Source organism: Balearica regulorum, chromosome 2 (genome assembly GCF_011004875.1).
Source record: "Balearica regulorum gibbericeps isolate bBalReg1 chromosome 2, bBalReg1.pri, whole genome shotgun sequence".
NCBI lineage: Eukaryota > Metazoa > Chordata > Aves > Gruiformes > Gruidae > Balearica > Balearica regulorum.
Window position 1 is genome coordinate 6,710,611 of NC_046185.1, and position 14,428 is coordinate 6,725,038.

At 38.3% G+C, this 14,428-nt stretch overlaps 1 long non-coding RNA gene across 2 annotated transcripts in view; it reads left to right on the forward strand.

The window, feature by feature from the left end:
• Positions 1 to 1,351: 1,351 nt before the first annotated feature.
• The window catches only part of LOC142600295 (uncharacterized), a 389,286-nt gene continuing 376,209 nt past the window's right edge, over positions 1,352 to 14,428 (forward strand). For both annotated transcript variants that reach the window (XR_012833686.1, XR_012833687.1), the window contains exon 1: positions 1,352 to 1,501. This is a non-coding gene — a long non-coding RNA (uncharacterized LOC142600295). The remainder of the gene's footprint in view (positions 1,502 to 14,428) is intronic.

Genomic DNA, 14,428 nt, shown 5'->3' on the forward strand with positions numbered 1-14,428 from the left:
AAATATTAGAATATATTAGAAAATAATGCTAAAGATAGGATACTGGTTTTACCTATAGATTAGCAAATCATTATTAAAAGAGAACTTGTTTCAAACTTAAACTTCTAATAAACATAATGTAAAAAAGGTTAATGTGAAGACACTGATTAGAATGATTTTTGCTGGAAATTTCATGGTAAAGGACTGCAATGTTTTCAGAATTTCTTTTAAAACCAGGTATTTCCTACTTCTGTTAAATGAACCACTTGTCTTGAATGACTGAGAACAAACAAAAAGTTCTGTTAGTAGAAATTAGAGGTTTCTAAATTGTGAGTCAACAGGATTTAGTTGCACCTGTTGTGTAAAAGATAATAATGTCCAAAGTAAAACACGGTAGAAAAATGTAATTCTTTTTCACAAAGGTTTTCACAATTCAACTTCAAATATTGGCATAGAAAAAAAGATCTTCAAATGTGAAAATTTTTCTGAGAAAAATAATAATAGGAGGGAAAGATGGTGACAGAAAGAAATAGCTAGAGCTTAGCTTTTTTATTATTTTTTTTTGCCTTTATTTCTGACAATGTAGAAATACCTTGGTGCATAATACAACAAAAATAATAAACCAATATAAACATGGATAATTTCATTCTGAAAATCTTAGAATAATAGAACTTTTTTTTTTTTTTTTTTAAAAAAAGGTCATTTTTGATGAGAGAGGAGCTGCAGGAAAATCTGTATCCCACATCATCTCAGAATTATAGCTAGCAGAACATCCTGCCTCCTTTTTAACTGGAGGATGAGATTGTCTTGTAAGAAGGGATTGCGTTGACTGTCAAGTTTTGTTGACTGCTGAGTTTCGGGATGGATCTCAGTCTCAAAGCCTGAATGTGTAGCTGTGGGGAGCTGCACCTCATAGAGCTGAATCAGCTACAGACGATGCTTGCTCCAATGTGTGTGCCACACACTGTGATATTTAAAACTAATAATGAGAAAAAACCTCACAGTACTACAGCTATCCTTTGAAGTATTGTGAACATATATAGATATTCTTAAACAGAGAAAAAAAAATCTCACATCCAGTGATTAAATCATTTGTTCAAAAAGAAGGCAAATTTATTTTATCAAAATAAATGCAGTGCATTTGTTTCTAAAGAGATAAGAGATAACTGGTTCCTTGGAGTTTCAATGTGTGGACTGAGTTTAGTTAGTATATAAATATTCTCATTATCAGGTTAGGTATGTGAAAAGAATTCCCTGAGAGCTAGCTGGCATAATAGCCTCTAATGGCTCTTGGAAAAGTTGTGGTTTATCATGTCAGAAATCTTTTTAGGTCTTTGTTGCTAGTTTTTTTTTTTTTTTTCCTTCAGGGTATACAATATGAGGTTGCCAGGGGAGAGGAACCTCAATCCAACTTACTCCTACCAGTTTGATGCCGGTGCCAGCAATAGATGCCCAGAGCTGGGACAAGGATCACAGGTCAGGAGGAGAGCACCTGAAGTGCAGCGCTAAGGAATTCCAGCCAGTAAGTCAGCTTCATCGGGGGCCCAACTTAAATGTCTCTGTGGAAATGCACACATAGCATGGGAATAAACAAGAGGAGTTAGAGACGTGCGCATGCCTGCAGGGCTATGATCTTATTGCCATTATGGAGATGTGGTGGAATGGCTGCTATGACTGGAGTGTTGGAATGAAAGGATACAGGCTCTTTAGGAAGGACAGGCAGGGCAGACGAACAGGGGATGTCGCACTTTATGTCAATGACTGGCTGGAGTGCATGGAGCTCCACCTGGTGATGGAAGAGGAGCCAATCGAGAGCTTATGGTTCAGGATTAAAGGGACAGGGGACATTATAGTGAGGGTGTGCCACAGGCCACTCAACCAGGAAGACCAAGCAGATGAGGCCCTCTATAGACAGATAGGAGCAGCCTCATATTCACAAGCCCTGGTCCTCATGAGGGACTTGAATCACCCTGATATCTGTTAGAGGGGCAATTCAACAAGGCATAAGTAATCCAGGAGGTTCCTGGAATGCATTGATGATAACTTCTGCAAGTGATAGAGGAGCCAACGAGGAAAGGTGCCATAATGGACCTTGTTCTCACTAACAAGCAGGGACTGATGGGGAATGTGAAGCTCAAGGGCAGCCTTGGCTGCAGTGACCATGAAATGGTGGAGTTAAAGATCCTCAGGGCAGCGAGGAGGGGGCACAGCAAGCTCACTACCCTGGACTTCAGAGGAGCAGATTTTGGCCTCTTCATAGACCTGCTTGGTAGAATACCATGGGACAAAGCCCTGGAGGGAAGAGGGGTCCAAGACAGCTGGTTAGTATTCAAGGGTCACCTCCAAGCTCAGGAGTGATGCATCCCAACCAAGAGGAAGTCAGGCAAAAATGCCCAGAGGCCTGCATGGATGAACAAGGAGCTCCTGGGCAAACTCAAACACAAAAACGAAGCCTACAGAGGGAGGAAGAAAAGGCAGGTAGCCTGGGAGAAACTGACTTCTGAGGTTTCTCTGGGCATTGAGCACATAAATGTTCAAACTCCATAAATAATGAGCAGAACTATTCATGGGAAGTAAGCAAGAAAACCAAAACAATAAACCAAACAGTAGAGAGTTTTCTTGTTCACTACCTGATTATTCTTCTATCCTGATCCAAAATCAGGTTCTCTGTAGGAACAATTCGCTGAAAGTCCTTGGGCAAACTCCTAGTATGTATTCGTTTTCAATCATTCACTTTAGAAACTCCCTTTGCCTTGCGCTGAGCTAGCTTGTCCTTGTCATTTCAGCTCATGTTCTGTCATTTGGCTTAATGTCTTTGGAAGGAGTACAATGGTTTGATTGAAAAAGTCATTTCTATAGTGGGGATGAACTAAATGAACATGGGGGAGGATTCATTACGCTGAGAAGAGCAGGCAGAAGACCTTGACTGTATTTCCTCCTCCCTTCCTATTATAGGGAGGTTTAAAGGTAGGGAGAACTTCAGTATAGAGAGTTGGAGTAAACCTGTGTAACTATTTTGCTGCCTACACGCAGTTGCAGAGTTGATTATGAACTCTATAAAAAGCAAATGCCTCTGGGCTGATGGGGTCAAATTTTGATTTGAATCTGAACTGCAGATGTTGAGTGTTTTTTCTGGAATCCAGATAGGTGTGAATGCAGGAGAATTTCATTATTATTATTTTTTAAATGTCAGCTCAATTCTGAAGGACAGAATTATTATTTCAGCAAACAATGTTATAAATACCCATGAATCATATGCAAAAAGACAACCACCAACTTTGTTCTTTCTCTCTTTTCCTCTCAAACCATCCTCTAATGCAGAAAGAGGAGGTTGCAGCAGTAGGTTAGTGGGAAATTATTTCATTGCAGTGCTCAGGATAAAGAACAAGAGACCGTATAAGTTCAAAGGAGAAACTTCTGGAAAGTTTACATTGGTATACACTAGAATCTCTTCCCTTCAGGTATGCTTTTTCAAATGCATATATAATCATAAACAAAGCTCTGGCGGGTAGGATGCAGGATCCAACAACAAGTTACATGATTTGGCTTTCCTGAAGGCTACACTGAACTTAGCTAAATTCAGATGGATTTAGATCTATAGCAGAGTAAGTTTGAAATGGATCAGAACTTCATTTCACATCATACTCAGATACTTCTGCAAATCATGAGAGCCTCTAATTTGTCTTGGTGAGCTCAGAAGAGTGAGCTTTCTCCCTTTAAATCTGTTGTACTTATCGTATTTACCTTCACACAAGTACAGGTTAGGTTTTATTGTGGTGGTTTTTTTGTTGGTTTGGGGTTTTTTTGTTACTTCTGCTTCTAGCCTTGGTGTTGCATTTTAATATTTCACCTACAAATAGCAGAGAGAAATGGGAACAGAGGTCTTATTTAAAATGTACATTTTACAGACATGTCTTCAAAACCAGTATGACAATGTGGAACAAGCTGCGACAGAAAATGAGGGTCATTGCAAAATTTGCTGTTCTCTCTTCCTTTTACAAAGCACATACTTTTGCTCCTGCCTTTCCACTGTATGCACAGCAACCATCACGGATGGATCAAGAGGTCAAAAGGTCTTACCACCTTTCAGCGAACTGTTAATTAACAGCATATTAGTGTTCTCAGTCAGACAAACAGAAGAAATCCTTGTGAGTAGCAAAATACTTTTCCCTTTTGACTGCCCTACATGGGAAGTCATTTATAAATGGCTAAGCAGAAGGCTAGCTTTTCATGAAATTTCAAAATAAGGCAAAACCTCAGAGCTCTGAATTCACAGCAGCAGACCTTCATCTTACAGCCACTCTGTCCCAGCATCTTTTATGTGTAAACAGCAAGCATGAATTCTTAACTAAAACAAAACTCTACACTGCATGCATAATTCCTCCCTTGGGGAGTGGAAAAGAGAGGACAAATTACATGTGACAGATGTTAGCTACATCACTTAACACGCTACTGAAAGGCATTCAGGATATATCAGAAAGGTACAGTGTAATGTTGAGAAGTACCTGAACAAGTTCTGAATGAGAAACTTGACATACAAACCCTGGAAGAGCACAATACTATTATGGTTATCCTACTACTGGTTCCCAGAGGAGTTTATTCAGAGCTGACATATGCTTTCATTCAGGTCACTGCACTGTGTCATGGAGATAGGTTTTTGGATAGTATGAATGTAGGCTGTGCTTTGTCTATAAAATCCTCATGTTCTCAGGCCCGGTTTGGTATAAAAAGCAGATTCAGTGAGAGATTAAGACATTTAAGGTGAGGTGTCTACTTCTGTACCAGATGTGTAAGTTCCCACTATACTCAAAGGAGCTCTAATCAGTCATTGGAGTATGGATAATGATTTACACAAGTGTATATGTTTATTTTATGGGTGCTTGAATTGTGCTCTAGGCTCCACTAATTACGTGTCCTATTCAGTTACCTAAAAATAGTCATGTGGTGCTGAGCTGCACTGATATAACCTTCCTGCCCTACAGATGCTGCTTCAGAGCCATATGGATCTCCTGTAAACCCTTAGTCAAACCTACCACTCCTAGATGGATGTTTAGGCGATTGAATCAAACCCTGGCTGCCCACTGGCTATAATAGAAACTGAGATTCCTTGCTCATGTCTTGGCACCCTCACACAGACATCTACAGATAACGACCTTGAGGTAGAAATGAATCTTATCTCTTCTTTCCCTACACCAAGTCAAGACATAGACACGCCATTGTCCCATGGTTTCCTTATACCTCAGGTTTCCACAAAATAAAATATGGGCCCACAAGAATCGGAAAGGAGCACTGCTGAGGGACAAGAGGTGTCTGATTTGCCTGAAAGTGGGGACCAGTAGCACCTACAGGCCACTGTAGATGTAGCCTAGCAGACTGCACAGGGTAGATGAGAAAAAACAAGCAAATATGATGAGGAAAGAGCCTGAGAGTGCTGAGATAAAGTTGCCACCATCAAATGGTTAAAAGAAAGAAGTCAACTATAAACTGATCACAGAGTATTCTTTTATGTCTAGATTAGTGTTTCTTGATAAACATTTCATGAGTCTTAATGCACACTTTCAACACAGCGATATTGTGTGCTTTGCCTGCTTTTTTTACAACATTTTACCCAATACGTGCTTAAGTTACCTAACATCTGTTTTGGCTGTGCATACACTACAAAGTATTATTTCCCTGTATTTAATATATACCTCGTTTAGTGAGTTAAATTCAGTAGTACATACTTCATATACTTTTCTTACAGTAAGTAGAAAACATATGATTTCAATTTGTTAATTGTCACTGTGACTGGTTGGAGAAGTAATATTGAATAGCTTCACTACATTGGTTTAGGACAGGGATCATCATTGCGATGTCTATGAATTGCATAAAACCCACTGGGGCAATTCAGACCTCTTGTGTCTCCTCTGTTCTCGCCAGCTGACTGATATAAAAAAGCTGGATGGGAATGAGTTTCGTGTAGTATGCTGGTTGTGCCAGTTTGGCTATATTCTTTCTGTATTTCCTTGGCTCGTGTGCAACAGGGCTAATTCTTCCCAGAATTGTCCAAACTACATTGTGTCAGCAGTACTGTTTATTTAAATTATATTTTAAATATAATATATTAATTATTATATTATGCTTCTCGCTTGTATTGGAGAATGGTGTATGATTGTGTGTTCAGAAAAGTTGAACATATTTCTTGGGCGATTAGAGCACAGTGGTCTTTTCTGTCTATAGATTTCTCAAAAAGTAAGTAACTATTGCTTGACTTTAAGTCTCTGTACTCTGATGTTCTCTGAAAAACTAAAATAATAATATCACTCTACTATCTCTCAGGGCTGTCATCATCATCTTGAAGTCCAATTTAGAAGGAAGAAGTCTCCAAACCTCATCTGGCTCTTTCTGAGCATTTCTCTACTTTAGTCATCATATTTTTCTACTTAAAATGAGCTGTTTTCTTGTCCTGGTTTCTCTTTCTAGTGGACAATGGGAGGAAATGACTGTTTGTATGTACTTGAGAAGTAGCAAAAGTGTCTATCTACAAAATTCTGCCTCCATTGCAGAGAATATTTTTTCCCCTTTGTAATACCAGCTGCCATATGAAAGAGAAACAGATTTGAAACTGCCCTTTTAATATGGCTAAATCCTGCTACGGACTTCAGACACCGTACTTTGAGGGAAGAGAGCAACATATTTGGAATATTATCCTGTTGTAAGTGTGGGAGCAACTAATATCTGCAGTGGAGTTTCCTGTGCATTCTTCACAGAAGGCTTCTATGAAAATAATGTTGCAAACTCTTAACTGAGTCTGTTTTGATTTCTTCAGGCGAATTGAAGTGGACTGGCAATAGCAGGGGTGTATCTGTCAGCAGCTCATAAACCAGATTATGTTTGAAACCTGCTTCTGTCTGCTGTTTGCTGCCTTGTAAGCACAGGGAGGATGAAGCTATACCAACCATCATGTCAAAGCAAGTCTTTAGTGATATCAGCAGCTGAAAAAGTGATCAGGAAAAGAATATGAGGAAAGAAGTCACTGATTGGAGAATAAAGGGCTAAAGGGCTTAGGTATGTTTGAATCATTTCCACTGATAAAGTTCCTAACTACTTCTCCCTAATACAGTGATTCACTGCCACTCGACTTTTCAGCACCATTAATGCCCAGTTTAAAATATCCATGAGATGGATTACTGTACTAAATACTTTACAGTACTGGGTTTACGGTCAGGATTTAGTGGAAAGCTTCTTTCTCCTATAAATCATGCTATGAATATTGATTGTGGTACCTTCTACTTACCTAAAAGTTTTATGAGGCTTAAAAAAAAAAAAAAAAATAGTACTGACTCTGTTTTGGTGGGAAAGATCCTTTCCCAGAAATTAATCTGAGGAACATCTCTAATATATGCCAGTTCAGTGTTTATATAGTAAGAATGACTTTATAACAAAGTGCTGCCAGTCCAGACCAATTTATTATATGCTATACAAGTGTTAAACTGCCTTAAATCAATAGTTAAGAAGACAGAAGAGTGCTTGGGTGTAATAAGTCATCATTTTAATGAAATATAGATTATTCCAAGACTATTAAACAAGTGGTTGGTGTCAGGAAAATTGTTCACTTTTTCAATGCTAAACAAAACCATCTATTTTAATGGAGTAAAATCAATAAGCAGCTGAGACCTGCCATGTAGCTTGAAAGCCTAAGTAAATGTATAGTTAGAACTGCCCATTGATAAGTAGATGGGTTAGTGCTTGCATGTCCTGGTTACTAAGTCTGATTAAAGAGAGTGGTTTAGGGGGATCTGGAAAAAGGAAGAAGCAGGGAAAAAATATTTTGAGTTATACACTTATTTTGCTCGACACTTTCTAGTCATTTTTTCAGAAAATATTTTCCAAACTGCATAGATATTGGGGGCTGATGATAATTCAGGAGTGGGTTAACTGTCGTGATTTGGCAGCTGAATTGAATGAAACTTAGGGAGCCCCGAGAAAAAAGTAATTTAGAAAGTTGCCTCAGGTTATAAACAATTAGTTTCCAACAATGAGCACAGTTTCACTAAATGTTTTCAGGATTATCATAAAGGACAAAAAAAAAGTCTAAAACTGTAGCAGGGTTGCAAACTCACCTCACATCCATCAAAGAAAAAAAAGTCCATGCTACATCAGGATCAAACCAAAGCCTTTAGCCTTTATTATGTGAAAATACCTCTTTTTTGGACAAGAACTCTGATAGCCAGAGTGCTAGAGCAGGCTGGAAAACCCAGGGTGAAGTCTCTGTTGAAAAAATAGGCCTTATATTTAGGGATGTTTGTGGGGACAGCTTTAAGCACTTTGATATTTTATATCTTCAAATAGATTTCTCTCATTTTCTCTTTTCCTCTTTATGGAATAATTAAAAATTCACTTATGTAAAGAGAGAATTATTTTATAATATGGAATTTAGGGCATTCAGCTAGAAATCAGAAGACTTTGATCTCAATCATATTACGCAGAAACTTGAAATGAGGTCTCTCATGGCTGAGTACACTGGCACTTGGGCAGTTAGCTAATCATAGGTCTTCCTTGCTTTGATCATTTCTATCATGAGGCTGAGAAAATTCCCAGTGTTCTCCAGTGTTGGCTGTTCTTCATCAAATTTCCACTTGGAAAAATCAGAATTTTTCAGTGAAAGCTCAACTCCAGATTTCTCATCTTAGTCTAGCTATGGTTCACTAAATCACATTCTGTCCTGTTTCTTCCAGAACCAGGTTCTATTGACGCTGCCTGCTAGTAAAGCATGTTTCATGAGTAAGTCTCAGAGTTGCTGTCACTTGGCAAATTGTAACTCTTGAAGGTACACAACTGAAAAAGTAAAGAGAAGGTATTAGGCAAACATTTCTATCTTGGCCCATTGATTTATATTCATGTTACAATAGGACATTAATTCATCAATTGTGTTAGGTTCCATTTGCAGGTGGTTGTCTCTGAACACAGTTCAAAAGCAGTCTCTGACTTGAAGGAAAACTGAGATTTTTATAAAATATGGTTGAAGGCAAACACCCTAAGTTTTGAGATGATTGTTAATGTTGGCAGCTAAAGGTACCTATCTTGCAAATCATTTGCTTAAATATAGACATCTAGTGTCATTTGATATCTCCTAAAATAATCCACCTGGCCACCCAGTGGCTGGCCATAGATGCAGGAATAATAATTTTCAATAGGAAGAGTACGGACATTGTAGTATTACTCTTGTAAGCAAACCTGGAAAAGTCTCTCCGTACTACGATTCTATGATTCTATGATACAGTCCAATTAGCATGTTTAAGAGATCACTTTAAAAGAATAGTTCCAGGCAAGTCAAGAAGACATGACCTTCCATAATATTTTTTTCTGCTTTTACAGTTATTAATGAAATTAATGTAAAGCAGTACATAAACTCATAGCCAAACAACTCCTTTCTTTCTTTCTTCTTTTCATTTTTTCCATTCCATGATGCATCACTATATTTTTAAACTAAGCTCAGCAGGTAGGAAGATCCTATACCATTTTCAAATAAGATCATTTGTCCCTGCATTGCAGCATGTTTCTTTTATATGATTTCTTTCTGGGCTTAGCCCTGCTGCTTTCTGAAAAATGAGTTAAAGATCCTTTGGAATAAATTCTAATGACTGCCTAAGTAAATGCTTTCTACAGAGATGTGTGCAGTTAGATTTTACTTTTTCCTGACATCTAACTCTGAGACATCTTTATCCTGCAACATGGATTTATTTTTTCCCCTTTTCTTCTGATACACTCTTTTCTCTCATTAAAGGCATTTTACTTAATACTGATTGCCTTCAGCAATAATGGAATCTTGAAAAAATAAAGATGACAAAAATACATTGCTCAAATTTCATATGCCAGTAGGTACAGACTGAATGAATACAGGCGACAAAGTTGTGCCAGGTGTTTATGTAGAGAATAAAGGTAAAACTTCTTTTTCCTTTATCATTTACCTTCTCAAGGACTAGGAAAAAACTTTTCTTAGAGGATAAAGCTGATAGTAAGGGAATAGCACCACCAGCTTTGGGGCTGGGAGAGGTAACTGAAGAACCTCAGCGCCCTTTCAGCTGCAAGAAGATAATCTGCTGCAGGGTGGGCAAGCAGAAATCTGTTCTTTCAAAATTACATCTTCTCCCTGTCTGTTTTCTTGCAGAGGCTCTGTGCTATGAACCAAACCAGGTCAGATGCTTTGAATGAGACAGGACTGATTAGGGTAGTCAGTTTTTTCCTTATTCCTGTCCTTGGCTGGAGCAAATGAGAGTAAAGTCTTGTTTCACAGTTGTCATCAATTACCAGTTTCTTTACAGAGTTCTAAGAATAATATTCCTTTGTCCAGCAGCACAGCATTTTTGCAGACCTCTGTTCTTTCCTTTTGTGTATTTGACACGACATGTTTTACTTCAGTTAACTGAGGTGAAGTATGAAGTTAACACTATTAAGGACACAACTTTAATGAGTATTTTCCTTCCTTTTTCATTGTCTGTGTATCTGATACTTCAAATTTACCAAAAAAACCCCAACAAACAAACAAACAAAACCCAAACACAAATAAAACAATATATTTTTTTTTCTCTTCTGTATGGATCTTTCTTTTTTAACCCTAACTTCCACTCTTCCATTGCTGATAAAACGGATTAGAACAAAGACTCTATGGACAGTACCGAGTGAGAGAAACTTATGCAAAGAAATATCCTGGAATTGGGGAACTGCTGCACTGAATCAGCACTGGAAAAATGTCTATGGTTCCAGACATAACAGGATTTATTCATATGTCTATACCCACATATCTGGCTTTGTATGGTCTTGCTACTTATTTTCTTTGTTGCCTTCTTACCCTGTGTCTCTTAGGTTAGGTACTCAGCTGAAGATGTAAGAAATTTCCCTTTTCTTGTAACGCTGTTTGAGGGTAAATGAACTGCTTCATTTCAGGGAACAGCTAGCTTGAACTCCCAGATTAATCTTGAATCAAATCTGAAGAAACCCTTCTCACAACAGCTGGGATAGCTTTGATCCTTTATTATTTTTAGTCCTTGAGTGTTTCTACTGGTTTGTAACCTGAAGAACAATCAAGGAACTAGCCATTTATTCTCAAGTGCTGTATCCCATTGAACTAGATGTAATTCCTTACACGATAAAATACTTCCTTCTGTGTCCAAGGATGGTGTATTAATTTACAGGGGTTCCTCAAGGCAAAGACAATACAATAAAGACACATGAAACTGATGAGAAAGGCCTCGGTTGGTTGGTTTTTTTGGTTTTGGGGGGTTTTTTTGGGGGGATGGATTGTTTAGGGGAGGTTTTTTGCTTTCTTGTTTTGTTTTTTAGACCAGCTTTTAACCCTAGTGCAGAAGATGCAGGTGATATGGAGAGAATGAATCTTATAACATTTCAAGCCTTATCTTTCCATTTCCTTCTCTTTCCCTGATGGTCAGTGTCTGTGTAAATTTGCCTTTGAATCCTTGTCAACATTTAACAACCACTTGCAAACGTGAGGGAGTGTGCTTCCTGTGTCAGGTGCCTGGGTTCCCTATAGAACTGGCATGAAAACCATAATTTATATTTACAGGACTGATTGCCATAGATTAACACTGCCAAATAGATGTGATTGCTCCATGACAAAATGACATCAACTGTGCAGGGATATTCTGAGTTTCCATTTCTGAGCATTTCCTTTCCTTGATGCTGTTTTTTAGTTTTTCTGTAACAGACTACAAATAGAATTGAATAAATAATTACTATTTTTAATAGTGAAATACAGGATTGCTTTTAAAGGGAAAAAAAAAAATCTCTTATCTATGCTTCTGTCTCCAACAGTCATGATTCATTGTGAAAGCAGGACAAGGACTATTACTGTTCCTCACTCCTAGGATAATGATAAATACTGACTCTTGAATAGGGTGCAGTGTGTAATGGCTCTACCTTTATCATATCATAACTGATACACTGTTACTTTGGCCATTATAAGTATGAAACTTTGACTTCTCCAGGGCTAACTCCACTTTCCATCCAAAAATGAAGAAATAAAATAAATAGACAAAAGTAAACAAGAAAACAAACAGGTAGCTGTACCTCCTTTTATGCCATTATAAGAAAGAAAGATGCTTCCACCCTGGCTTCCCTGATAATGGTTCTTTTGAGAAAGCTTAGTTGAGACTAGAAAATACTTCATTAAGTAGATATCCTTCTAAGTTTTGCAACATTAAAGGCTGTAAAGTGATTTGTGACAAATTAGAGCAACTAGAAATATGGAAAACTTGAAGTCTGAAGCTTGTATGGACAGCACTGAATGGTAAAAAAAGACATAATTTTCACTATCCTGACCACTCATGACTTCAGTTTAAATAGTAGTTCTGACCTTAAAGGTTCTTGAGTTTGTTGTACACTCATCCTTAACAATTCAAAGCAAAGCAATGTGCATGATACACCATAAAAATTCAGTTTCCTTGTCCAGAGTAGAGAAGAGTGGCCATACATGCCCAGAAGAAAAGTCCATCGATCTAAAATCTTTCATATGTCCAAGACTAACCAAAAAGAGAATGCCTTTTTAAAAAAAAAAAAAAAAAAAAAAAAAAAAATGTTGTCACTGCAATCCTGTGAGGCAGCCCTCCAACTTCCTGAAGTCTGTGTCTCAAGAACTCCTTGAATACAAGGTTGTATTGAATACAAGGTTGTATCTTTATAAGATTAAATACAGATGCCATCTATTCTTTCTTTTTGCACATTTTTCTGCGTTGGTCAGGAAGCTCATCAGTAATATATCTGAGCTGTCTTTCTATCAGCACTCCCCCCAAATGTCTTTCACAGCTCTATGAGATGATCAGCATCCCATGAAATGTTGGTATCTACCTAAGAAACACCCCCCCCCCCCCCCCCAGCTTTCATTAGATTTTGGAACACAGGGACAAAGTGCAACTTCAGGTTTACTCCATAGCTTTTGGTGCCAGAACAATGCTTCAATTAACTCCTCTAAAATAGCAGGACATAAGTCCATTATATCCATTTTAGTTGTTAGGCTTACTTTTTACAAATACATCAGTATATGTGATGAATGAGCATGTTAGGAAGAGATAGAGTTTCAGATAAGACTACATTTTTGCTCCCAGTATGAGGGAAGATAATTTAAATTCTATGATGCATGAATCAGTGCACTAGAAGCATACAAATGAAGAGAAAATTGGGTCAATCTCCCACCCTAATACCAAGTTAAACAGCTAGACAAAGATGTATGTGAACAAATTGTTTAGCAACATTCATCCATTTGAAGGGCCTGCTTCATCATTTCATTGTGCCATCTTTGTCCCGGGACATCTGCTGAAACTGCAGTTTCAAAGATGTTCCTGCTGCAAAAGCTTATAAGGCACAACATGAGAGTAAAAAAAAAAAAAAAAAGAACAAGGGGAAGTAGGAAATGAGAGAGAATTGTATGGGTTAAAAAGTGTGCATAAGAGATGTTAAGAACTGCAGAGGTGAGTGAGTCCTAATTCCTCACAATGTGGATGGAAAACAGATACAGGCTCCACCATATACGTGAATGATGTTGACTTTATTTGACACACTGTTTTGCAAATTCAGTAGAGAAATGTGCTCCAGATTGTGCCTCTTTAAGGACTAAATAGTCTACATGTACATCTGGCTGGGGAACTGCTGTATGATAGAAGAAAAATAGAATAAGATCAAAATTTTCAAATTTTTTGTAATCATATTTTTCATTAAATAAATCATAGAATCATAGAATCATACAATGGTTTGGGTTGGAAGGGACCTGAAAGATCATCCAGTTCCAACCCCGCTGCTGCGGGCAGGGACACCCTCCACTAGACCAGGTTGCCCAAAGCCCCATCCAACCTGGCCTTGAACACTTCCAGGGATGGGGCCTCCACAACCTCTCAGGGCAACCTGTTCCAGTACCTCACCACTCTAACAGTAAAGAATTTATTCCTAATATCTAATCTAAATTGACCCTCCTTCAGCTTGAATCCATTACCCCTTGTCCTGTCACTACACTCCCTGATAAACAGGCCCTCACCATCTTTCCTGTAGGCACCTTCAGGTACTGGAAAGCCACAATTAGATCTCCCTGGAGCCTTCTCTTCTCCAGGCTGAACAATCCCAACTCTCTCAGCCTGTCCTCATAGGAGAGGTGCTCCAGCCCTCTGATCAGCTTTGTGGCCCTCCTCTGAACTCGCTCTAAACACAATATCATTTTTTAGGTATTCTCATGTATGACTGAGGTATGACTGAAATATTTGGACAGGAGAGGAGAGGAGAGGAGAGGAGAGGAGAGGAGAGGAGAGGAGAGGAGAGGAGAGGAGAGGAGAGGAGAGGAGAGGAGAGGAGAGGAGAGGAGAGGAGAGGAGAGGAGAGGAGAGGAGAGAGAAAGGTTCAAACTCAGAAAGTCCTCTTCTTAGGGATCCAGAATACCAAGGTAGTTTATCTTACCCATATACAGACA